The sequence below is a fragment of the Neovison vison genome, chromosome 6, assembly GCF_020171115.1.
Source record: "Neovison vison isolate M4711 chromosome 6, ASM_NN_V1, whole genome shotgun sequence".
NCBI classification, from domain to species: Eukaryota; Metazoa; Chordata; class Mammalia; order Carnivora; family Mustelidae; genus Neogale; species Neogale vison.
Window position 1 is genome coordinate 148,457,669 of NC_058096.1, and position 24,194 is coordinate 148,481,862.

At 38.6% G+C, this 24,194-nt stretch overlaps 1 long non-coding RNA gene and 1 pseudogene across 1 annotated transcript in view; both read left to right on the forward strand.

Annotated features, from left to right (window-relative positions):
• Positions 1–24,194, forward strand: part of LOC122909036 — a 303,879-nt gene that overhangs the window by 165,282 nt on the left and 114,403 nt on the right. The window contains exon 2 of the long non-coding RNA XR_006385067.1: positions 21,271–21,322. This is a non-coding gene — a long non-coding RNA (uncharacterized LOC122909036). The remainder of the gene's footprint in view (positions 1–21,270; positions 21,323–24,194) is intronic.
• Positions 1,361–1,525, forward strand: LOC122910931 (annotated as a pseudogene).

Sequence of the window (24,194 nt, forward strand, 5' to 3'; positions counted from 1 at the left end):
CACAGATGACAGTATTCAAAACACAAGACCAGTGTTGTGATCTGGATATGCCTGCATCATTTAATGAATGAAGACAGGAAAGTGGACTTCAGAGGCCACTGTGGTAAGCTGAAGCTTCCACATTCTCTTCCTAGAGCCTGAACGTTTTCTTTTGTCCTTTTTTAATGTCCTTAACTCACCAAAACCCTGTTTTGACAAATACTTGAACATTATTTGAATCCATTTCTTTCTTTAATGTTGAATTCACAAGCTGTATTTCTATGACATAATTATTTAGCAGTCACATAAAATGTGTATCTGGTCATTCTTAACAGGCTCATTTATACATGGGCCACATAAAATTTGCATTCTTACACCAGCGACTCATTTATTAATGGTAATAAATACACCCGGCAACAGGCCAAGCACACTTCAGAGGCTTGTAATCTGAGAATGGTCAGAGTAGATGTAAAAACGTAATGTGTTTTTTTAAATTACATTAAAAAAAAAAAAAAAGAAAAAACACTTTCAACAGGACTTGGAAGCAAATCAAAATTTTAAAAATAAGAAAAAAAAAAACAAGAAAAAGAAATTTGAAGTGATGTATTAATAGATGCAAAAGAGGATCTTTCTCCAGAAAGAAAGTTTATTCCTAATAGGGAATTCAGGGTGAGGGAAGGAAAAGTAAGCATTACAGCCCTTTTCTTTCTAAAAAAAAAAAAAACAAAAAAACCCTACTTATAATTACATCAATATGATTCCCATCTGAATAGGCTATTAAACCTTATAACTAAAGGTAGCCTTGACCATTTTATGACCACTCGGTATGCTCCCTAAGATGCAAAAAGGTTCGCCCATGGGTCAGAAAAGTATGGGGAATCTTGAGACCAAGGTAGGAGGTTAGACATGTGCAATAAAAGACCATCATTTCATGAATATTGGTGAGAATTAATAGCACTTTATTTTGTGGCTCACTGAGGAAACGTGTGGTTGACGCTACTCAGGAGGACTTCTCGGTAGTTTTAATGGAAACCATGTGTGTGTGTGAGGACGTGGAGTGAAAGCCCTCCCCACCGGGGAGCTGATGCACTGCAGGCCTCTAGGGCTCTCCCATTTCTTGCTTGCCTTTTTTTTTTTTTTTTTTTTAATTTAGAGTTTCAATCCAGTGCAATTTTTTCAAGAACATGAAAAGATCAACAAAAGATAAACAAGTTCAGGGAAGAAATTCAAACAAAACCTTTTCAAAAAAGTCAATCTTTAAGAGACTCTTCTGTCTTCTTTGACCAAACTTTTATTTAATACCTCACAGCCCTCCCTATACCCTCAAGGACTAATAACATTTATGTTCTCACTCATAAGTGACGTTTGAAAACAAATTGAGAGCTTTGCGCAGTGGCAGTATTGTAGCCAATGAGGTTTATCTGAGGCACAATTCTCGCTAATTAAAAAAAAAAAAAATTGAGCTCTAAGAACGACTATAGAACAGGAGTTGCCATGGGGTGGAGGGTGGTGGAAACAGGGAAATATTCGTCAAAGCATCTGGACTTCCAGTTACAAGACGAGTCTCGTCTAATGTACAGCATGGTGACTATAGTGAATTCTCTGTTGTATACTCGAATTTTCTAAAAGGTAGGTCTTGAGACTTGGCACTACACATGCACACACACACAAACACACGCAAGTGCGCGTGCACACACACAAATGGTAACTCTGTGATGTAATGCAGTAGCTTGCTGATGGTGATCATTTTACAATGTATGCATATATTAAATCATTGGGTTATACATCTTTAAAAAATCATTGTGTACAACCTAAATATTTGTAAACTTTGTCAGTCCTACATCAATAAAGTTAGAGGGAGAAAGGTATACCAAGGATGAGTGACAGTTGAAATTTTAGATGTTGGTATAATTCTCACAAATTGGGTGAAACTTGAGAACTTGGACTTGTGTCAAGTTTTGTCAATAGAAGGCCAGAACTATGACTTGGTCTGCCCACTGTTGTATCCTCAGTGTCCAGCACTCTACCCTTCATTAATACGTAGTAGACTAAAGGATGGAATGGTGGGATGGAGGCAGCAAGGCTATTTTTGTAGATTCTAAAGTTCTAAATAATCCCTGAGTACTTGCTTATCAGGCCTTACTCTAGTAATCAGAGCCTCGAACTGATGCAGCAAGCTTCCCTGTGCTAGGACTTGTGGCATGTGTGGCCAGCCTGTCCCTGGCTTGTAATGAACACTCAAATGGGGAAGTGAATGAACTGTGTCTCCGGTTGCTTGTAAATAGTGTCTGGAAAATAGTAGGTACTCAGCTTTTTACAGATTAAATGAACAGTAAATTGAACTCAGTGTCTTTCTAATGTTCCTGAAATAGCCTACAACTTTTAAACTTCTTTCTAGTAACAGTGGGATTTGCAGGAAGCAATAGTCAACCAACTGTATAAGGCCAGTCCTTAGGCAGCACTACCAAGACCTACCACTCTTGGTCTTATTTTCAGTGAATATCCCATTTGCCTCCAGCAGTCTATAGCTTGACGTGGAGTCAGAACATTTCTGTTCTAAGTGGAGGACTGGACTCTAGCCAATGACTTCTGAAGGACAAAGTCCCCAAATCTGTATAGTCTAGTTTGGTGGTACCAAGAGGCCTGAGAAGAGGAAAGATGCCAGGTGTTTCTAGGAAATCAGTCGTCTAAAAGCGTGGGTAAGCATGGGTTGAGTGCATCACTGCAAAAGCAACTTTCCTTGCTCTTTGATGGTGAAAAAAGAATCTTAAATTTCTAAGCTGGAGAGAGATTTTGTCATTCACAGATGTATCCCTGAGTTTCCTGGCTTCATGCTCCAGTACTTCTCTGCCCAAATTCAAAAAGTCAAGAAAGATCAGGGCCCAAGATGGGGCAGGGGGATGTTGATCAGGAAGCTCTTCCAGGAGTGAAGGTGAGGTACCTGTTGTTTTCTGAGAGATTTAAGTTAATGGACAGCCTGTTGGCTCCCTTCCAGACATTCAAAGCCAGAGCCACCTCCCTCTGGGGGAGGATACTCTTTCTGTGTGTTCATTGTTTGAGGCCATTTGTGTTTAACTATCAAAATGACTTTGGTGTTGCTGCTCTTCCAGTGTATGCTTTGGTATATACCGAAGAACCAGAACAATCAGACTTGACTGAGCGCTTTTCCAGATTTATTTATTTGTTTCCTAACACCTATGAAACTCGTATAAAATGTGTGTTGTGAATATTTGGAATATGAAATTCATTGTCATGGACTTGAATCAATAATTATTTCAGTAAATGACAAGCACATTACTCGGCTCAGCTGCACTAAGTGAAGCTTCAGTTCTTTAGGTTCAATATTACACTAAATAGAATTTAATGTGGCTTTTTTCTTAAAATGTTTTAGTGAACTGGAACTATGAAGGGCAGTTCTAAATACAGTTGAATTATGAACATGACTTAGCATTTTATTATACATTGGAAAATGGCATGATCAGATTTAGTATCGATTAGACTGAGCCAGTCAATAGCTTGGATAAATATGCATTTCTTTTTATTAGAAATCTATCATATCCAGGGCATAGGCCAACATGTTGGCTTTGTAAATCATGTAGTCTGCCCAAACCTTTAGACTGAAGATCAGAAAGAGGCTTTCATAAATGCACCATTCCAGGGACCAGATGAGAAATTAGGGGAAGCAGAGGGTCAGGAAAGTCATGGAGAGAAGACTATTGTGTCTATTGGTTCTGGGCATACCCTGGAAAATATCCTGGGGCTTGTGTGACTTTCCTCCATATTCCTTTTTAAAAGGGAGGAAAGAATCAATATAGGCAGTCTCCTAATCTATTCCATAAGTTATTAGAGACGGAACAACTACAAGTTAATTGTAGGGCAATTCTAGAACATAGTGGAGACTTTGGTATTCCAGAAGGCAGCATTCTCCAAAATGGTATATGCTAGGCTTCCACTCAGATATGGGGAAGTATCATCTCTCTGGGCACTGAGGTTTTATCAAGACAATAATCAAGTTTTGCTAACAGTTAATACATGGGTCCACTATAGCAGATGTGTATAATGTATAAATAAATACACGTATATTGGGAATGCTTGCTAACTTCTTAACTGATGAGATGTGCGCTCAGCCACTGCTCTTCTGACTCGGGAGTGTTGCTTTCTAAGACCCAGCAGGGAGAATCTGCCTCATTAACTTATCCTGGACCCAAGTTTCTTTCCAGATTTATTTGCGGCATGTCATTGGACCACTGTTGTCACCAACAACTTCAGTGTCTCATGTGGTATGTGATAATATTATTCTAAGTTCTCTTCCATTTTCAAAGACTTCTGGAGGAATTTCAGCCTTGAGCTTTACAGATTACTTACTGAAAAGATCCTGGGAGTTATTGCTATCCATTGGGTAATTAGGTAGTTCCAAGGAAAATAATAAAACTATTTTGTGCCTGGGAGATTAGAATGGCACACGGTGACTCATATTAGTCAGCTGAGTAATTATGTAATTACAAAAGAAGGGGAAGAAAACCCTCCAGATTGTTTTTCCTAAGAGGCCCTTTTGGAAGCGTTCCAGCCCATCAGGTACTTATGTAATTAGGTCGGGGGTGCAATCTATAAGGAAAGGCTGGTTGGGGGCGGGGGGGATTCATTTAAAAAAAAAAAAATGTTTATGTAAAAGAACCTGAAAGAATAAGAGAAAGGAGTTTGTAAACCCGGTCTCCGCATCGTATGTAAGATGGCATAGCAAAACATCAAAAGACATGGAGTTTCATATTTGAGATCATGTGTATGTGGGTAAAATACAATGAAGTGCTTTGGTTTATTTTGAAGTAATTGTCAGTGTTTATTAAGCCTGTGCTAGGTGATCTTTTCTAATCACTCAATATAATGGCTCTTGTGTTTGCCCTATTTCTGTATGTAAGTAAACTGAGAGGCTCAAAGAATTTAAACTTAGGTCCTTTGGATTCCAATACCTGTTCCTCCCACCGCACCATGCTGCCTATCGGCCTGTCTGGATTGTTTTATGCAAGTTGTTCTGCTAGTATAGATTAGCAGGATCACTGTTCATTTCATCTCTGTACTCTGTATAAATATATTATCTACACAGTGAAAAACACAGGATTGAAAAATTGTTAAGTTGGTGATTTGGGCTATCCAAATTACCATTCTGCATTTCCTACATGGTTTATCTGAATAGCTCTACCTTGTTGAATACCTTGTACAAAGTAGCTCCACCATACCCTGCAATATATAATATCCCAATTCAGTGCATCCATCTTTCCCATGTTAATGTACATCAGTAAAAGCAGAATGTTGATATTTTGAAGGAATGTATTGTTATGATGTCAAAGGGCTTACTTCATTGTACAAGTTTTGATTATACACATTCAGTCAAGTTGTTAGAAAATGTTTATAATGGTGTGTGCATTTCTGAAACATTATGTATGTGCTGATGAATCTTGATGGTGGCAGAGAACTAGTAGATTTTCCCGCCACACACTTGCTCTCAGATTTCTTCATACTTTCTCTGATTGTTTTGCTTCATGTAGCCATGCTTTCATAGTTTCACAGGATAAAAAAGATCTGCAAAGGAACTTAGGGCTGCTACGCTTTAGTTCAATAATGATATAATTGTCCCTGGTACAGAAATACAACCAGGCATATTTTTCAGCTGATTTGGAGAAGTCTTGCAGATCAGGCTAGGTTGGAGTAGCTCAGGCTCTTCAGGAGGGCCTGTCTTATCATTGAGATCCCAGGAACTGAGAGAAAGGAACTTGGTTTGGAAGGGCAGAATGAGGCTCATCAAGAGACATGTCCTTCTTCCAGTGTTAGATAAATTTGTCATCTTCCACTACAGACTCTAGCATTCATGTGATTTGATTGAAAATTGTGGAAGGTCTGCCCAATATTGATGTAGAGTTTCAAGAATTTCAGGACTGACACTGGAATATGTACAATTCCCACCAGCAGTTTTCCTTGCTTATTTCCATCACTCTGACCCTTCTTTTTCCAATTTAGATGCTTGTCATGAGAAAGCTAGGAGACTTTCTGGGACAGACTGTGAGATTCTTGAATACAAGTGTGCATACTTTGAACATTTTAGCTCCATAGGCATATTTATATAGCATGCATCTTGTGTAGTGTTAAGAATTAAAGTATGTTATCTTAGCTCAACATCTTCATATGGGTTGGACTTTCAGATATAAGCGGATGGTGGGCTATGGGTGATTTCCTGGAAAATTAATGAAAATTTCAGATATTTAATAAGAGCCCTCTAATTTCCTGAACCTATTTATTTGAAATATATATAGGCACTGTGAACTAAAAAATGCAGTTCTTCTCTCAAATACCTCAAAGTCTAGTAAGAGGGAAAGGCACATAGAAAGGCAGTTGGCTGGGTGTGATGTGGTGAATAATCAAGCAAACCGTAAGGGGGGGTACCATTAATTATTGGGGGAGGAAAGCTTCGTAGAGGAAGGAAATTTTACTCTCGATTTTTATTTATTTTTTTTAAGATTTTATTTATTTATTTGAGGGAGAGACAGTGAGAGAGAGCATGAATGAGGAGAAGGTCAGAGGGAGAAGCAGGCTCCCCGTGGAGCTGGGAGCCTGATGTGGGACTCGATCCCAGGACTCCGGGATCATGACCTGAGCTGAAGGCAGTCGTCCAACCAACTGAGCCACCCAGGTGTCTCTACTCTTGATTTTTTAAGCCATATAAGAGTTTTCTAGGTAGTGAGGAAGGGCTTTTCCAAGAGATGGAAAAGCATACACCAAGCTTCTGTAGATATGACTAGGCTCTAGAATCAAAGTTCCATGTGCCAGCCCTTTGAAGGCAGCTTGAAGTTACTGTGGGAGAATCAAGGAGGGAAGCTCTGCTCCCACCCACTCCTGGACCGTGGCTCTGCAAAGAGGTCTTGCAGGTGGCATGGTCGCCATCACAGTGTGAGTTTGCTTTGAACAAACAAGACACATTTCATTATTTAACAACAGAAGTCATCATGAAATGGTCAATATTTTACACAAGAAATAATCTTTCAAATGGGACCCTTGATCTAATACTTTTTAAACAGAGCTTTACTTGTCAAAAGACTCATGATTTCAGAAATATTAAAATTATATCCTGTTACACTTAAGTGATGTCATTTTAGAGGAAAAGTATCACATATATTGAGTTCAAGAAATCAGGTAGTTTTAGAAGACCTAACAAAACACAGTGATCATATGATCTACCATTTTCCAGCAATGATTCCTGTTCATTTGAGGCAACCATTTTAAACTTTTCAGGAATTTTCTTTTATTCTATTCTAATATTTCTAATATACCTATTCACACTTTGTGTTTTGATTATTCAAATGTAGAAATCCTTTTCTGATACACAACTATAGAAGATAAAGATTTAACTCTTTGCCATTATTTCATGGGCCCATTTTCCAATATAGTTATATCACGCTTTTGATCAATATTCAAAATTGTGCATATGATTGTACAAGGGTTGCTCGTAGATGTCTTATATATGATTGCATTTTCTTCTGTCATGGGCCCATTTTCCAATATAGTTATATCACGCTTTTGATCAGTATTCAAAATTGTGCATATGATTGTGCAAGGGTTGCTCGTAGATGTCTTATATTATGATTGCATTTTCTTCTGTCATACAAATTAACTTGGTTCTTGAGGACAGTCCACTTCTCTTTGACTCGGTCCACAGTTTAATGTTGTAATTCTCCCTGGCTTGCTAAGTTCCCCATATGCTTTCCAGCTACTAAGCATTTTTTTTAATGTGTTTTACCTGCCGTTGTCCCCTCTCCCATTCTCTTTAACCTTACGGATTGAGGCCATTGAGGAGCAGGTAGAGATACAGGTGTATCTTTGATATGCCATATTTAAAAAAAAGGATAGTAGAGCTCTCTCTTTGTGGGGCCATAGAAAAGAAAGGAGTAGAATTTTATGTAAAAATGTTGAAGAGGAAAAGCAGGTGTTGAGATAGTGCAGAGTTTAAACTATTTATCAGTGGTATTAAGAAACAGATAAAGTACATGCATGGAGGAGGAATAGAAAGGTGTAATTGTCATAAACATTCCATTTGTAAACGTGGGAGACAGGGTGCTTGCAGCAAAATGACTGAGGGTTATTAGGAAAGAAAGCTTGCAAATACTTTCAAAGAGCTGTCTAAAGATGCCTCAGGCCTAAGAACCAAAGTAGAGTCCAGCTTCTTTGAATTTTAAGTGCACAGAAATATGAGCTGCACAAAAGGAAGATAAGGGTATTTGCAAATATAAAGTCAAATAAATCCTTGAATTAGTAAATGAAAAATTTTTATTGTTAATAGAGCCTTGGTCACTTACCTGTTTAAAAATAATCATATATTCGGGCGCCTGGGTGGCTCAGTGGTTAAGCCGCTGCCTTCGGCTCAGGTCATGATCTCAGGGTCCTGGGATCGAGTCCCGCATCGGGCTCTCTGCTCAGCAGGGAGCCTGCTTCCCTCTCTCTCTCTCTCTGTCTGCCTCTCCATCTACTTGTGATTTCTCGCTGTCAAATAAATAAATAAAATCTTTAAAAAAAAATAAAAATAAAAAAATAAAAATAATCATATATTCAATCAGTGTTTTTAAGGATATAAGTATTAATGTATTAGTGAGTGTGAGCTATCAGATAACAGATACCTTGAATAAGTTACAGCTCACAAAGATGAGACAAGTGTAGAAATAAAATAATGTGAGATGAACAAACCTAAGTAGAGAAGGAAAGAGAGAGTGGAAGGGAGTAAGACTGAGCTAAGAATTTATGAAGATGAGGAAGTATTTTTATGCTTAAAGGAGGTAATAGAGGTAATCTTGAAGGAGGTAATCATAAGGGCTCTGAAATATACAATTTCTCAGCCTCCACCCACCCTCCAAAATGTCAGGAAATTGATTCTGTATGAAGAGCTAGAATACATGATGATGTAAGGGCATGGGAGGGCTTGATGAACTTGGGGGACAACCAGTAGTGAACCTGGGCAAGAACCTTCAGGTTGATGTTTCAAAAGAATTGGTTAAGACATTCATGAGACATATTGATGCCAAATTACAAAGGGATTTTCTCGGGGCTTAGGGGTCATCATCCGTCTTCCTTCACTGGTGGACTCTTAACATTTTGACGTAAAGAAATAAAAACCAGACAGATTAGACACCAGCAGAAGTGCCAATGAAGCTGGCATGAGGAAGTGTAATGTGGGACAAGAGCTAAGTCAGACTTTGTAGATTTTGCCCATTTTTGAAACAGCTCTGTTGGGAAATAGAGCATCTAGATAACTGCAAGCCTCTAGACTCAAGGGTAGAGTTAGTGGAAGAGGGGAAGATAGGAACATGTCCTAACACACCACTACCAAAGAAGTCAGCCAAGCTCAACTGCCTCACATCCACACAACCATCTTTATTCCAGTCTTACCAGATGTGGCAGAAATGAACATTCTCTCTAACGCTGCTCTCTGCTGAAATAGGGACTAGAAGTGAGATTCCTTTTTTAGAAATGTGATGTGGAGAATTAAGTGTATCCACCAAACACTAGCAGCACTGATGGCCAGGCTGGAGCATTTGTGTGGAGTTGGTTGTGCATGGTGAGCCATTACAAACTTTGGAATAGGATACAAGGGTAGAGCTTTAGGAAGGAAAACTAGACAACTGGAGGTAAAATATTTTGGGGGCAGATTGGAAAGAGAGGCGGGATGAGAAGAAGCACTGTTGAGATGGCAGCAATAGAAATAAGAGGAAGGGAAAATGTAAAACAGCACACAGACAGGGGCATAGAAAGGTGGGCCCAAAGTTGAGGAAGGGGATAGAAAATGACACTCTAGGACATTTGGAAGCGGGGAGCAGAGAGACTCAAATTTGTATAACTGGATGATGATTCCGCTCCTAGAAATGGAGAGGTTATTAGAAGCAGAACTGCAGAGGAAATGCATTGTGTATGGACTTAACTTTGATTAATCAATTGGATAACCATAGGAAATTGTCCAAGGGGATGTTGGAAATGCGGGTTTAACATCAGAAAGAATGTGACAGCTAAACAAGTCTGCAGTGAAAGTAAGGAACATCAGTAGATCACTCAGCGTACTGTGTAATTTAGCTGTCTTCTCCCAACCACCCTCCCCCCCAAATTCAGAACTTTTATTAATGAAAGAAGTGATGTGCTGGTTTACATTTTGGCTGATGGCACCTTTTCTCATCATCTGCTATCCCTTTTAATAGCTCAGATCCCATAGGTAGGCCACTTAATTTCCTTGTGCCTGCCTCATGGATAAGACCGGGATAGTAACAACATCTGTCCCAAAGCGTGGTTGTGAGACCGAGATGAGTACATATTTGTGAAGTATTTAGAACAGTGTTTGGTGTGTGGTTAGTCCAATAAGAGTGCTGTGGATCCTTATTTTGATTTTATTTTGCTTTTATTGATGATGAAGTCATTGTATTTGACTGATCATTGTAGTCCTCACAGAGTTATTTGGCCTGCAGTGAACACAATAAATTCTTACTGTAGTGAATCTTAGGTCGAGAAAGAATCATTAACACTACTTTTCTGATGCTTGGACTTGGCGGGCAATTTTCCACACATCACAGAGCAAATAAGTAAAACGTTATTAAGATTTAAGTATACATCTTGTGACTTCACATTGATGCCTTTTCCCACAAAAAGCTGTTCTCTTACAGATCTTGCTAATTTAGCCCCCCAAAATGTATTCGTCATTCATTCTGCATGCCCATTATGAGGTACCTTCCTTATTTTAAGTATTTAGAGTGAAAACTCTGCATCCTATATGCCTCTGTGATCACTCAGGAAGGAAAGTGGGAAGGGGTTTCCACTCTCATTTCGTTAGCCAAAGCTAACTGGCCACATCTAACTCACACTGGACAGAGGAAGTGGAATTATGCCTTATATCCCAAGGAGATGAGCATCAGACTATTCGTAAAAATCATTATCCAATATGTGACTCACATAGGAGGCAAACTATTTTGTCTGTTTCTAGAAGCATTATTCTTTCTTTAGAAGATTTATTTATTTATTTATTTTATGGGGTGGAGAGAGAGAGTATACATAAGCAGGGGAGGGGCAGAGAGAGTAGGAAAGAGAGACTCCCCACTGAGCATGGAGCCCAACAAGGGGCTCGACCTCACGACCCTGAGATCAAGACCTGAGCAGATACCAAGCATTGGACACTTAACTGACCAAACCACCCAGGAGCTTCTAGAAGCTTTACTCTTGACCAGTACACGAAACTGCCTCCCAAATCCTCTTGGGGGGGCCCATTGAAATTCAATTTTGAGATACAGAGAAGTACAGATGCCTGATACAGCAAATAAAAATATATTGCACTGGGGTAAACTGGAATTTCAGATACTTTAGCATAAGTATATCCCATGCAATATTTGAGACGTACCTATTTATACTCCATTATTTGTTAATTTGTCTGGAATTTGAGTTTTTTTTTAATTTTTGTTATGATGGCTTTTTTTTAATTGAAGTATAATTAACATAGTGTTACACTAGTTTATGGTGTACAGTATAATTATTCAACAATTCTATACATTACTTGGGGCTCATGACAAATGTAGTCACATGTGTCACCAAACAATGTCATTACCATCTTATTAACTATGTTCCCTATGCTAGACTTTTCATCTCTGTAGCTTATTTTATAACTGGAAGTTTTTACCTCTTAATCCCCTTTAACTGTTTCACCCATGTACCGAATGGCAACCACCAGTTCTCTGTATTTAGGAATCTGGGTTTTTAGTTCTCTTTTTTATTTTTTCTTTCTTTTTTTCTTAATTTCCACATATAAGCAAAATCATATGGTATTTGCCTTCCTGTCTGATTTATTTTACATCTCATAATACCATTTAGGTCCAATCACATTGTTGCAAATGGCAAGAATCTCATTCTTTTTTATGGCCGAATAGTATTCCATTGTGTATATATAGTACACCTTTATCCATTAAACTATTGATGGACACTTGGGTTGCTTCCATGTCTTGGCTACTGTAAATAATGCTGCAATAAACATACAGGTGAAAATATCTTTTCAAATTAGTGTTTTGGGGATTTGGTGGGGGAGGTGGCGGGTAAATACCCAGTAGTAGAATTACTGGATCATACGGCACTTATATTTTTAACTTTCTGAAGAACCTCTATACTGTTTTCCACAGTGACTGTACCAGTTTACATTCCCACCAACAGTGCAATAGGGTATCTATTTCTCCACATTCTTGGCAACACTTGTGGTTTCTTTTTTGATTTTAGCCATTCTGAGGTGTAAGGTGATACTTCATTGTGAAGTATTTTATTAGAATTCAAATTTACCAAATGTTCTGCTTTGTTATGTGGCATCCCTATAAAAGAGCCTTAATCTAAAGATCTAAAATAGGGTGGGGATGGGACGCCTGGGTGGCTCAGTGGGTTAAAATAGGGTGGGGAGTGTCTTAACTCTTTTAGATGAACAACAGTATGACAATATACAGAAGTTGCTTACATTATAATTACAAGTATTTTCCTGAAAATAGAAAAAATGATAGCAAAGTCACAATCTTCTCTCTTACCTCTACCCTAAAGCATTTTTTGCTCAGAAGTAGTTTCATGCTTTTCGTCTAGAAAAAAATATATATGTAAACCAGTGGCTTCTTGAGCATGACAAGAAAATAGAAGCCAGGAGTAGTGAGGATGGGATCATAATTGAGATGTGAAACAGTCAGGTATTTGGAAAGAAAAAAAGAAATTGAAGGTCTTGGAGATATTGAGGGAGAGGACTGGGCAGAAGCAAGGAGATTGTCCAGACTTTGTGTTGCCTGATCAATTTTTATTAGCTTGTTTATAATTTGGGGGCATTTGTATTTAATTGGGCTATGATTTCAGAGCAGAACATCAAAAGTAATTAAAATTGGAAAGTATCTGGTGTGCCTGGGTGTCTGAGTCAGTTGGGTATCTGACTTTTGATTTTCCATCGGGTCATGATCTGGCGACTGTGGGATCAAGCCCTACATGGGGCTCTGCGCTCAGCACAGAGTTTGCTTGAAATTCTCTCCCTCCCTCTGCCCATCCTCCTGCTCATTCTTACTCACTCATGGGCTATAAATAAATAAATTCTTTAAAACTGAGAAGTATCCATAATAAGGAAAGGCAGAAAGAACTAAAGTAGACTGGGGAAAGATGTGAAAGTTTTGAAGCAAATGAGGGCAAGTATAAGCTAGTCAACAGGGCCACTTGGGGGTGTTGCTTATTGCGAGGTTTGGTAGTGACAAGCCTCCTGAAGCCTCCTGGGCAAGCATGACCAAACACCCTCTCCCTTTCCCCTCACCACATAACTTAAAAACTCAAGGTGAGGAGGCACCTGGGTGGCTCAGTGGGTTAAGGTTCTGCCTTCAGCTCAGGTCATGGTCTCAGGGTCCTAGGATTGAGCCCCGCATAGGGCTCTCTGTTCAGCAAGATGCCTGCTTCCTCCTCTCTCTCTGCCTGCCTCTCTGCCTACTTGTAATCTCCGTCTGTCACATAAATAAATAAAATCTTTTTAAAAGAAGAAAAAAAAAAAGAACTTAAGGTGAGGGTCAGATGATACACATCAGGCCTAGTTCCTGAACATTCCACTGATGGTAGGCAAAGAGACCAGATACATATCCAAAACTCTTTCCAGCCTTTTAAGTATATATATTTATGTATAAGTTATGAAATGAAAATGAATTCCTTTACACTGTCACACTGAGTGTCTTGTTTTTCCGAGCTGCTACAACTTCAACCCTCTGCCTTATATCAAATGTAATTACTTAAACCTGTCTTTCCCTCTCAAATGATTGTAAGCTTTCCAGGGGGTAAGGAGGTGGTTCCCATCCTTATAAATATCTATCCTTATCCATATATATTTATATTTGCCTTAATCCATAGCCTTATCCATCTTCATTCTTACTCCAAATTTAGTTTGCTTTAGCAGGCCCACAGCAAGCACTTCCTGAGCTGAACTGAATCTTTGGCAGCAGTCCATGGGACTCAGACGTAAAGCATCGTGCTGGCATTCCAGCTCAGAGCCCAGTTAGAAAAAGTCAGATGTCCTTTCCTCTAGGAACCTGTGATCTCTGGAGGGAAGCAACTACAGCATTCTTGAGAATGACTTGCAAGCCGACATCAAGAATAAAGCCCACGTGTCCCTTAAATCCTGATGGAGTACTGATAGGTTAGTGGGTTTGGAAGTCACTTTGCTTTGGACATTAGATAAAAACTTACAAAGCTCGGGGTGCCTGGGTGGCTCAGTGGGTTGAAGCCTCTGCCTTCGGCTCAGGTCATGATCCCAGGGTCCTGGGATCGAGCCCCGCGTCGGGCTCTCTGCTCGGCAGGGAGCCTGCTTCCTCCTCTCTCTCTGCCTGCCTCTCTGCCTACTTGTGATCTCTCTCTCTCTCTCTCTCTCTCTCTGTCAAATAAATAAATAAATAAATAAATATCTAAAAAAAAAAAAAAAAAAACCAAAAACTTACAAAGCTCTGCAGAGGACTTCTGTCAACTAGGGCACTGTTAGGGTTAGGGTTTGTGGGTGAGACTCCTATCTCTCTCCCTCACTGACCTTACAATGTAATCTCTAACACAGTGGTCTGTGAGGCACCTGCCTATAATCATCCTTTGAAATGTAAACTGTCCAAAGGAAAACTGATGAGATTTTAGGATGCCATGATCCTTGTACATTGCCCATAAATGAACTGGAGCACCTGCTGGCGGGGAGGGGGGGGGTTGCACCATTGTCTTTGTCCTTGAGGAGTTCTTAGTTTCATGGGGGCTGGATGGGTCCCACCTGGACATAACACAGGGACAGCTTGATTGGGCTAGAATCTGTGGAGGGACTAAGGCTCAGAGGCGAGTGGGTCAAATTTTCAATGGAGGGCATCTGTGTGGCTCAGTCAGTTAAGTGTCTGCCTTTGGTTCAGGTCATGATCCCAGAATCCTGGGATCTAGCCCCCGCATAGGGCTCCCTGCTCAGAGGGGAGTCTGCTTCTCCCTCTCTCATTACCTCTCCCCCTCTACTTGTGCTATGTCTCTCGCTTTCTCTCTCAAATAAATAGATAAAATTTTTTTAAAAAATTTTTTTTTAAAAAACAACAAAACAAAACTTCTATTGGAGGAACTAATGTGGATTCATGCAGCTAAAATAATAGACAAGCCTCTCCTACCCCCAAGTACTCATTAATTCCCCCCATTACTTTATTTATTCATTCAGACTTTTTTGGCAAGGAACACAGCTAAGCACTACATGAGAAATATAGATGAATGGCTTGTCACTTGTCACCTTGAGAAGCTGATGGTTTAGTGGAGGAGAGAGTCATGTGAACACCTTTAAAACTGTGAGAGGAGATGGAGCCTAAAAGAGGCACCGAGGAACCCAGTGGTGAGCCACCTGCTCTCTCCTAGCTGGGGAGATTGCCAGGGGTTCTGTGGATCTGGTGGCCTGCCACAGGAGCCCCGAGCTCACTTCCTGGTGGTATATTTGGATGGGTAGGCAGAAGGCCCCCTTCAGGCAGAGGGCACAGGATAAACAAAGACAGGGGAACTAAAAATCTCAGGTGTGTGAGGGACTTTCTCCTATCACTTGCCCCTGGGGTGGAGTTAGAGGAGAGGGGAGGGATGGTAACCAGGAGAAACCTTGAGAAGTAGGAGGGGCTGTGGATGCTCTAGGGGCTGGGGCAAAAAGGCTGGCGGGGTAGAGAGCGAACTGGGTCTGCTTAGCTATTTTGCCAAAGGGCAGCTTTGCTTAGGAACCTGAAAAGAAAACTGAAATTATTTATGTGCTACCACCAGCAATACCTCGGAGGCCAAGAGGAGCTGAGAGTTATTGAGCTCATTCAAAGCAATCTCGATTATTGAAAATGAATGAAATTGAATTCCACTTCCTACAGAGTCATTTATTGAGAGACAAAAGCAATTAATATTGAAAATAAAATAATTGTGAACTTCTGAACTAAATTACCATGCAGATATAATGTACTGTCCCATCAGTCTTTAAATGCTTCGTGTATTAGGAAACAGTAACACCAGTCCCTGAACTGAGGTCCTCAACCTCATTAGCATTTACTCACGCTGCTCTTGCCAGAGAGTCATCCTCAAGAGTCACGAATTGAAAGCCAAAGTTTCAGAAGTACAATTCCAAATGTAAGATTCACAGCCGTGGTGAGGTTTAGGATTTCAGTTTATAAACCAATCCTGAAATTAAATTTTGGTAAATTAAAAACAAAACAAAAACAAAACCTGTGCAACCCTAAACTTGTAAGGCAGCCCACAGTTTGTTGATGTTAAGGGTGATTTTTGCCTCTTGTTGCAAATGTGGCATTGCCATGCAGTACCCGTTGCCGAGGACGATGGATGCACTGGATGAATGGTTCTCTTGTTGACCTCAAGCATCCTCGTGTACCTGAGTTATACAATGAAGGCCCTTAAGAATTAAAAGTACAATATATGTACAGAGATGTTACATATGCTGTAGGTCCCAACTTGAGTCACTGCTTTATGAGAATAATACAGGGTCTCCAGAAGAGTTGGTCACCCAACTCTTATCCTTATTCCTCCCTACCTAGGGAAATGAGCTGTCTTAGGTAGGCTTTCACAGCAGAGCGGATGAGGACTGGAGGTAAAATATTTAGGACTAGCTGGAGTGGGGTGGGACTGGAAAAACGAAGCAGCTAATAGAGGGAAATTATCAGAAAAAGTCTCCAGAGAGGAACTTAGTTCCTCTCTTGCTGGGCAGCTCTGGAACAAGTCTAAGACCTAACCCCAAAAGCCTCATAACCAGCAGCGATAGTCGGTTGGCACAGTGATACCCCCTGCATCTGACGACCAGCCAACCGAATCCTAGGTGCTGGCTGCTGGTGTGAAAACACACGAGGAACTGGTATGAACAGAGATGGGAAGGGGTCTGAGGAGATGTGGACAGTACCCTGAAAGAGTCTGCCACCCTAGCCATGGGTATATAACCAAATACCCCAGGTTACCACTAAGTACTCGGAGGAGAGATCTTAATGGTCATCTCAGACTTCAGTGAGAGTAAAGAACTCACCGCCATCATCCTGGGAAACATGCCCAAATCTTGGCAGTTGTCTTTGATGCAGAGCCTGACGTGCAGGGAGAGGTTTCACAAGGTCCAGCAGATCAATTTCCTGCCGGTAGCAGGCTGGTGGCAGAGGACTGACACATGGCTAGGCCCTCTCATTTAGGAAAACAAACCAGGAGAAGAGAGGTAGATACTCTCATTGTGGGAATGCTTCTGCAAAGCTGGAGGTGAGGTGGTGGGGAAGAGGAGCGTCTCTGAAAAGCCAGAGATACGCCCATCTAAAAAAGCATTAAGCACTGGCCCAAAATACATTTGAGTGCACACGCTGACTTGTGGCCCACCCTTTTGCAAATTCATTGTCTAAAATAAGTGACCTTGGGGTGCCTGGGTGGCGCAGTGTGGTTAAGCCTCTCTTCAGCTCAGATCATGACCTCAGGGTCCTGAGATCAAGCCCTGCATTGGGCTCTCTGCTCAGTGGGGTGCTTGCTTCCCTCTCCCCCTCACCCCACTTCTCTGCCTGCCTTTCTGCCTACTTGTGATCTCTCTCTTTCTGTGTCAAATAAATAAATAAAATCTTTAAAAAATAAATAAAATAAGTGACCTTAACAGGAGAATTAACTATGGTTTGAACATTGATAGAAACCTTTCCAGAATATGGAAACCAGGCATAAAGGAGGAAGACTATTGAACCCACTAGAGGCTTGCCACCTGTTTAGAAGTTGGGACTCTGTCTCAGAGTAATAGATGCTCTTAATATCCATTGTAATGGAATCTTTAGTATGCATCTAATAACTGTTTATTGTTTAATACTTGTATGTATCTCAGGAAAGATAAACCTTTTTATTTTGGATTGAGAGTTTTGCCATCAGCATTTTGGGAGGATAGAATTCTTTTAACTATTCCACAAAGTATGGTGTTGCCTTTTAAAGACAAAATGTTGTCTCAGTGCAGTCATTCCTCTGCTCCTCCCTAGAATTTCCTTAATGACAAATAATCCACTGAAGTCCATCCATGTATGTTAATCGAATGTAGTGCTAATGACTAGTTCTGGAGATCAACCACACTGTCAATAGATGAGCCTTTGTCATGAAATAATCACAAAGTTGTACTTAATAGTGGCATTCTCCAGTGTTTATCCCACATACCAGGACATTTTCGGGTTTCCACAGTGATTTACCCTCAATGATCAGGCAGTTCACTAAAATGTTAGCTTCTAACCCTAAAGCTTATAGGCGAGTCTGAATGGTTCCACTGTTATATTTAAGCTTTATAAGAGCTTCTGCCAGAAACTTCTGTGCTTTTTGCATTCAACACGCAAACCATGTCTTATTGGCAGTTATAAACCAGTTGGGGATAGATGTTTAAGGAATCCTTTGCAGTAAGCACTCTTGAAGAACTTGAAGTAAGATGTTCCATTGTTAATGGACTTATGGTTACCACCATAATCTTTCCAATTGTATTTGAGAATAGGACTTGGCTTCTGATAGCCTAGTTACTTTTCCCACTTAAAATTTAAAACAAAAATATTTATCCTGGAGACTGAGTTTTAAGTCTCAACTCTCATAGACAAATCATAAGCAAAAATAGGTACTAAAATAAAGCCTCAATCTAGGTTGGCTTGCCTCACTGACTGAATTTGCCAGAGAATTGAGTAGTTTTCCACTTGAATTTTTGCTTTGAAGACTTGGCACAGGAAAGGCTTACTCATTCATAGACCCTATGGGATGAGAGCAGCTTCAAAGGAAAAATGAGGAGGACTTCTTTTGTTTCAGCTTCTTCATCTTGGAATTATATTTGTATGTGCTTTTATATTTTAAGAAGATGAGAGGAAGACCAGTCCAAATGATGGAGAACGCTTAACTATCAATTATTTTTAAAAAAATAGAGTGTTTCTACTATGGGCAATACTTTTATCGTGGAGCTAGACCAATAAAATCCTTTTAGAAGAGCTCTGAAATTGAATCGCTGTTTAGCTAAGAATGATGATGTAGAAATGTTTAAAAAACCTGTTGTTTATGCTACAAACTTGCTTTGGAAGCCTGTCTTTATAGGTGATATGAAGATACACTTCTGAATAATCAGCATTCATTCAGTTTTTCTGAATAAAACTATTTATCTCTTGATCTCACCCAAGCTAATGCTTTAATCATGCACTTCCATTTTGCTCAGGTTGTAAAAAATGGCTTTCAGCATGAACTTCCTGCCCATTAACTTTCACCTAAATGGCACTAGGGTGCCATTTGGCTAATTATATTTGGAGTTCAAAGTTTTGATTATGGCTGATTTATCAGATGTAATCTTTTAAAGGCATGATATTAAATAATGGGCAGTGCATGTGAAGAAGATTAACTTTCCCTAAATCATCAAAATTGATGGTCTTGTTTTTCACAAATACACTAGATGTTGATAGAGTATCCTTTGCTTCTGTCTGCTGGGTTGCATGAGCTCCAGGTGGCTAAATTCAGGGAATATTGTGCCAACCTGTAGTTCATAGGAACAAAGTGAACCAACCCAATGACTTTTGTTTTTAAGGTGTTATAAAGCTAAAGTAGTTTTGTTCTTTTATCTAGTCCCATTGAACTATTTAATGAGATCTGTGCTAAATGAAGCCAAAAGATAAAACTTCTGCACTCGTGGAGCTTGAATGGGTGCATGAAAATCAAATAAAAGGCAAATAAGCACAATTGCTATCATTTGTTTAAAAAAAACCAAAAAACAAAAAAGAGTGGGTGGACCAAAAACTTAGAAATTAAAGATCTGGCATCTTAAGACAGAGAATGAGAAGAGTATGAAGGGGTTATTGATCGTACTGCGCATCATCAGTAATTTTAATTTTCTTCAATACAAAGAAAAAAATCTTCAGTTGATTAAGTAATCGATCAGAATTATTAGATTCAGCAAAAAGGAAATATAAACAATCACTGAACTAATTCCTTAAAGGTCTGATTATAAGGCTAGGCACAATCGAGACACTTGTTATTTTTATAACTGATTTACTGCACCTGAATAATTCTTACAGTAAATAGAAAATGTGATCCAGAGAGTAATCTTGAAAACTACCAAAATATCCACCTATACATCTTTTTTTACCAAGAGGTAATCCGCATTCTCGTTTTGGCAGGTTTCCTCCCCATCACTTATACAACATATGTGTAAATATTTATACAGATGTATTTCTGTGAGAAATAGAATGCTACTCTGTGCATTATTTTACAGCTGTTTTCTGCTTTTTAGCTTGAACACTTCCCCTTGATCTTTTATGTCGACTTTACATTATAATATTAATGTCTGTGTGGTACTTCGTTTCACTGATGCATCTCAGTTGCATTCGCCAAGCTACTATTTACTTACATTTCAATTTCCAGGTTTTCACTTCTCCAAATAATGGGATGCCCGTCCTTTACCCTACCTTTAATTATTTCCTCAGGGCACACTCCTGAAAGTGGAATTTCGTGTTTAAACTCTGAAGGCTTTGGATATATGGTTAACAATATCACCTCAAAAGATCATACTGATGCATATACCTCCACGAGCTGGAAACATGTCCCCTCTCTCCATGTGTCACTTTAACTAGGTTCTTGTTTTGATTTTTAACTTTTCATCACTGTAGCAGTCACAAAATGACTACAAAAATGACTATGTTTTTCTTATGTGAAATTTAAATATTGATTTAGGATTTGTAATATTTTAAATTTTCAACAAAATCTAATTTAGAGGAAATGGGAACTTCGGGGGTTTGAGCATTCTGCGGACAAAGTTCAAGGTGGTGCTCTTTACAAAAGCAAGTCAACAAATTACAAATAAGAACATAAATAGAATGGGAGTTAAAAAAGGAGTCCTGTTTAGAGAAAACAAGTTTGAAATCAGGGTACAGACTCTTTATCCTCAAGAATCATAATTTGTTGTAATCTGATGAGAAATTTGCTTTTAGGTGGAGTTATGAAAATATGATGGTATCTTAGAAATCCTGTGTCTATTCTCTTTAAAGAGATGATAGTGAAACTATCTGAGACGTGTGAATGGTCTGTGAAGTCTGATTTCTAGTACATATCATAACCAGGACTGTATTCTAGTACAAATCATAACCAGTTGGCTCTCTTGCAAGTAACTTCTCTTATGACGGGCAGTTGTCAAAATTAAATGATACTAAGAAAATTGAGTTTCCCTCTTAAATACAGTGATAAAATGTTAGAATAAAAAGAAATTTGAAAGATTGTCTAATGCAGCTCCTTATTTTGCAGGTGAAATAGAGTATTACAGAGATGATGTGATATCCCCAGGGAGCCATACCTGGTGAGTAAAAAAAGAAGAAATAAATAAATTTGATAAGTCAACATGATAAATATCCTGGGTATAGATAAAAGAGAACAGATTTGGGTTTTCATTACTAGCTGTGGGGATAAAAGCAGAAATTTTATATGGGCATAGATGAAGCATTAGAGCAAGGAAGAATTAACCAAATTTACTGTTACCTCAACAAGTCATAGACTTGTATCTCACAGATCAACTTAAGCAGAAGGAAACTGTGTTCAAATCTTAAAGTTTTCAAATGTTTAGGAAAGCTTGGGTAGGCATGACTCTGCTAGAATGGTCCTGAGATTTCTTAAGAAAAGATTAACATCCTTGGCATGGGACTTTGCAATAAAGGAAACACTATAGTTTAATTCACAGTGATTTAAGAAGATGGAAGATTCTTGAGAGGGGAAATCTAATTACAGTGAAAATAAAATTTCATTTACCCATCATTTCCTCCATTACTCTTTTTTTTTTTTTAAATTGGGAAGATAAATATATACAAGGAATTGCAAAGAGAAACATGAAAGTGTACTGGGAAAAAATAAGGAATTGATGTAATGCTATTTAACTATAAATTTCTCATATTATCATATTTAACTTAATCTTCAAGTGAACTTATTCGGTAAATTCAATTGGTTATTTTAAAACAGAATTCCTATAGCAGTTCCAAATAACTTCATTGCTTTTTCTAATTCATTTGGAATTTAATGTATTTCTTAATGACCTAATAACTTTGTTTTCTTCTCTACTTGGAGGAGTTATTTAATGCATTTCTTAATGACTTTAATAACTTTGTTTCTCTCTCTACTTGGCAGAGTCACATGTTCTAGTTGAAAACTTTAAGATTTGAACACAGTTTCCTTCTGTTTTATTTTGGTTTTGCTTTTTCTTAATTAGGAGCCAGCTTCTTTCATCCAAATTTAAATGCAAACTGGAATAATTCTAATGCTGCAGTTTCACACCAATATATTGATCTCTTTCATTTTGTATTCCAGAGAGTAAAGCATTTTATACTAATTAAAGATTATTACTAATGATTATGGCATACAATTTAGAGAAAAAGTTAAATGACTCAAGCTGATATAATGTTCATTTATGAGAATAAGTATGTGAATATAGTCAAAACATTTTAGAAAATGAACTTCTCCAACTTGATAATCGTAGTACATATTAAAATGAAGCTTAAGCAATTAAAACGTTTTGGCACTGACTTAAGAATAAAGGAGATGTGACACAGAGGAGAATCTAGAATGAAATCGAAATATAGGAATTTAGGGACGCCTGGGTGGCTCAGTTGGTTAAGCAGCTGCCTTCGGCTCAGGTCATGATCCCAGCGTCCTGGGATCGAGTCCCACATTGGGCTCCTTGCTCAGCAGGGAGCCTGCTTCTCCCTCTGCCTCTGCCTGCCATTCTGTCTGCCTGTGCTCACTCTCTATCCCTCTCTCTCTCTCTGACAAATAAATAAATAAAATTTAAAAAAAAATTAAAAAAAAAAAAGAAATATAGGAATTTAATGAAGGATACAAGTGACATTTCAACTTAGTAGGAGAAATGATGGCAGAGTCAAGAAGAAGTGATGAGAAAAACAGACCACATAAAAATATATCTTTACAGCAAAAGAAAAGACTGAAACCTTTTTGTCAACAAATAGGGAACATATACATGTGGACGCACCCATAAGAAATGGGATAAGCAATTCAGTGGGAAAATGCACAAATGGTATGATTTAGATATCACTCAGTGAAATATCAATGGCCAGTAAACAAGAGGAAAAAAGGAGGCAAGGATACTAATACTTTAATACATATAAAAAGTGTATTTTGTGTTTTAGTCTGGCAAAATGTATGCTTGATACCCTCAAAATATCAACCAATGGGGAGACCAGAAGGACATCTCCAGCCTTTCATTGTAGGGGGAAAAGTGAAGGGAAATATCTTTTCTGGGAGTGAAATTGGCCACTATCTATTAAAATTCTAGTAATAGGTATCCTTTGACCCAACTGTCTAATTTCTTGGGATATTACTCATAGAGATTACTCAAGTTCCTGAGATATATGTTCAAGGCATTCATTGTACTTAGTAATAGAAAAAAATCACAGACTGGTTAAATAAATCATAGTGCCTCAATATATAATGAAATAATATATAGTTTTTATTAAAATCAGTATATCTATGTCAGATGATATGATAATATGTTGATGGTAAGTGAGAAATACAAGTTTTATACATCACATAATCTTGTTTTGTTAAAATAATATCCTGTAATTTAAAAAAACTTGTTTCCGGGAACGGAATTGGAGAAGTTACTCATTCATTCATTCATTTATATATAGTTCACACGCAATGTTGTATTAGTTTCGGGTGTACCAATTAGTGATTTGACGAGTTTATGCATTATGTTATGTTCATCAGAAGTATATTTATACCTGTCCCATTATATCACTATTATAACATCATCGACTGTATTCCTCATGTTGTGCCTTTTACTCCCATGACTGACTTAGTCCATAACAGAGGCCTGTATCTCCCTCTTTCCTTACCTGTTTTGCCCAACCTTCCCTCTCCTCCCTTCTGGCAACCATTTTTTTGCTCTCTGTATTTATGGTTCTGATTCTGCCTTTTTGCCCCCCCCTTTTTTAAGATTCTATTTATGAGTGGAATCATATGGTATTTGTCTTTCTCAGTCTGACTTGCTTCACTTAGCATAATAACCTCTAGGTCCATGCATCTTGTTTCAGATGGTAGGATCTCATCCTTTTTAAGGCTGAGAATATTCCATTATGTATATGTACTATGTTTTCTTTATTCATCTGTATTGGTAAAGAAAAAGTTAAACTGTCACTACTTGCAGACCACATGACACTATACGT